Here is a 3,839-nt window from a genome sequence, read left to right as displayed (position 1 = left end):
TGATCCTAATCCTGATCCTGATCCTGATCCTAATCCTAATCCAAATACTGATCCTAATCCTAATCCTAATCCTAATCCAAATCCTTATCCTTATCTTATTCGAAACCGAATCCTAATCCTAATCCTAATCCTGATCCTAATCCTCGTCCTAATCCTAACCCTAACCCTAATCGTAATCCTAATCCTAATCCTAATCAAAATCCTTATCCTAATCTTAATTCGAACCTGAATCCTAATCCTAATCCTAATTCTCATCCGGATCCTGATCCTAATCCCAATCCTAATCCTAACCTTAATCCTAACCTAATCCTGCTCCTGATCCTGATCCGGATCCTAATCCTAATCCTGAACCTAATCCTAATCGTCATCCTAATCGTAATCCTAAGTCTAATCCTAATCCTAATCCTAATCCTAATCCTAATCCTAATCCTAATCCTAATCCTAGTCCAAATCCTAATCCTAATCCTAATCCTAATCCAAATCCTTATCCATTTCCTTATCCTAACCTTAACCCTAAACCTAATCGTAATCCTAATCCTAATCCTAATCCAAATCCTTATCCTAATCTTAATTTGAACCCGAACCCTTATCCTGATCCTCGTCCTGATCCTCATCCAAATCCTGATCCTCATCCTAATCCTAATCCTGATCCTGATCATGATCCGGATCTTGATCTTCATCCTAATCCTCATCCTCATCCTAATCCTGATCCTCATCCTAATCCTAATCCTAATCCTAATCCAAATCCTAATCCATATCCTTATCCTAACCCTAACCCTAACCCTAATCATAATCCTAATCGTAATCATAATCCTAATCCAAATCCTTATCCTAATCTTAATTCGAACTCGAGTCCTAATCCGTATCCTAATCCTAATCATGATCCTCATCCTAATCCTAATCATAATCTTAATCCTAACCTAATCCTGATCCTCATCCTGATCCTAATCCTAATCCTAATCCTAATCCACATCCTAATACTCATCCTAATCCTAATCCTAATCCTAATCCATATCCTTATCCTAACCCTAACCCTAACCCTAATCGTAATCCTAATCCTAATCCATATCCTAATCCTAATCCTAATCTTGATCCTGATCTCTATCCTAATCCTAATCTTAATCCTAACTTAATCCTCATCCTGATCGTGATCCTAATCCTTATCCTAATCCTAATCCTAATCCTAATCCTCATCCTAATCCTAATCCTTAACCTAATCTTAATTCGAACCCGATTCCTAATCCTAATCGTGATGCTGATCCTGATCCTGATGCTGATCCTAATTCTGATCCAGATCCTGATACTGATCCTCATCTTGATCCTCATCCTGATCCTGATCCTAATCCTAATCCTAATTCTCATCCTCATCCTAATCCTGATCTTGATCCTGATCCTGAACCTGATCTTTATCCTGATCCTGATCCTAATCCTGATCTTGATCCTCATCCTAATCCTCATCCTCATACTCATCCTAATCCTAATCCTAATTCTGATCCTGATCCTGATCGTGATCCTCATCCTAATCCTAATCCTAATCCTAATCCTAATCCTTATCCTAATCTTAATTCGAAGCTGAATCCTAATCCGTATCGTAATCCTAATCCTCATCCTGTTCCTGATCCAGATCCTAATCCGAATCCAAATCCTAATCCAAATCCTTATCCTTATCTTAATTCGAATCTGAATCCTAATCCTAATCCTAATCCTGATCCTGATCTTGATCATGATCCTGATCCTGATCCTAATCCTAATCCTCATCCTAGTACTAATCCTAATCCTAATCCTAATCCTGATCCTGATCTTGATCATGATCCTGATCCTGATCCTAATCCTAATCCTGATCCTGATCTTGATCATGATCCTGATCCTGATCCTAATCCTAATCCTGATCCTGATCTTGATCATGATCCTGATCCTGATCCTAATCCTAATCCTGATCCTGATCTTGATCATGATCCTGATCCTGATCCTAATCCTAATCCTGATCCTGATCTTGATCATGATCCTGATCCTGATCCTAATCCTAATCCTCATCCTAGTACTAATCCTAATCCTAATCCTAATCCTAATCCAAATCCTTATCCATATCCTTATCCTAACCCTAACCCTAACCGTAATCCTAATCCTAATCCTAATCCAGATCATGATCCTTATCCTTATCCTGATCCTGATCATGATCTTGATCCTGATCCTTATCTTGATCCTGATCCGGATCCTAATCCTGATCCTGATCTGATCCTGATCCTCATCCTAATCCTAATCCTAACCCTCATCCTGATCCTGATCCTGATCTTGATCCTGATGTTGATCCTCATATTCATCCTGATCCTCATCCTGATCCTCATCCTAATCCTAATCCAAATCCTTATCCTAACCCTAACCTTAACCCTAATCATAATCATAATCATAATCCTAATCCTAATCCTAATCCTTATCCTAATCCATATCCTAATCGTAATCCTAATCCTGATCCTGGTCCTAATCCCAATCCTAATCATATTCTTAATCCTAACCTAATCATCATCCTGATCTGGATCCTGATCTGGATCCTAGTCCTGATCCTGATCCTAATCCTAATCCGAATCCTAATCCTAATCCTCATCCTAATCCTCATCCTAATCTAAATTCTTATCCAAATCTAAATTCGAACCCGAATTCTAATCCTAATCCTGATCCTGATCCTGATCCTAATCCTTATCCTCATCCTAATCCCAATCCTAATCCTAATCTTAATCCTAACCTAATCCTCATCCTGATCCCGAACTTGATCCCGATCCTAATCCTAATTTGAATCCTAATCCTAATCCAAATCCTTATCCTTATCTTAATTCGAACCCGAATCCTAATCCTGATCCTGATCCATATCATGATCCTGATCCTGATCCTAATCGTAATCCTCATCCTAATCCTAATCCTAATCCTAATACTAATCCTAATCCTAATCCTAATCCAAATCCAAATCCTTATCCTTATCCTAACCCTAACCTTAACCGTAATCGTAATCCTAATCCTACTCCTAATCCTTATCCTAATCTTAATTCGAACCTGGATCCTAATCTGTATCCTAATCCTAATCATGATCCTCATCCTAATCCCAATCCTAAACCTAATCTTAATCATAACTAATCATCATCCTGATCCTGATCCTAATCCTAATCTTAATCTTAATCTTAATCCTAATCCAAATCCGAATGCTAATCCAAATCCTAATGCTAATCTTAATCCTAACCTAATCCTGATCCTGATCCTAATCTTGATCCTGATCCTGATCCTAAACCTGATCCTGCTCTTGATCCTGATCTTGATCCTGATCCTGATCCTGATCCTAATCCTTATCCTGGAACTAATCCTAATCCTCATCCTAATCCTAATCCTAATCCTAATCCTAATCCAAATTCTTATCCATATCCTTATCCTAACCCTAACCCTAACCCTAATCCTAATCCTAATCCTAATCTTAATCCTAATCCTAATCGTAATTCGAACACGAATCCTAATCTGTATCCTAATCCTAATCCTAGTCCTAATTATAATCCTAATCCTAATCCTAATCCTAATCCAAATCCCTATCCTAATCCTAATCTTAATCCTAACCTCATCCTCATCTTGATCCTGATCCTGATCCTGATCGTGATCCTGATCCAGATCCTGATCCTGGTCTTGATCCCGATCCTCATCCTAATCCTCATTCTGATCTTGATCCTCATCCTCTTCCTGATCCTGATCCTCATCCTCATCCTGATCCTCATCCTGATCCTAGTCCTAATCCCTATCCTTATACTAACCCTAACCCTTACCCTAACCCTAATCGTAATCCTAATCCTAATCCTAATCGTAAT

Source organism: Lupinus angustifolius, chromosome LG09 (genome assembly GCF_001865875.1).
Source record: "Lupinus angustifolius cultivar Tanjil chromosome LG09, LupAngTanjil_v1.0, whole genome shotgun sequence".
NCBI lineage: Eukaryota > Viridiplantae > Streptophyta > Magnoliopsida > Fabales > Fabaceae > Lupinus > Lupinus angustifolius.
The sequence above is the reverse complement of the archived record's forward strand: the minus strand, read 5'-3'. Positions refer to the sequence as shown.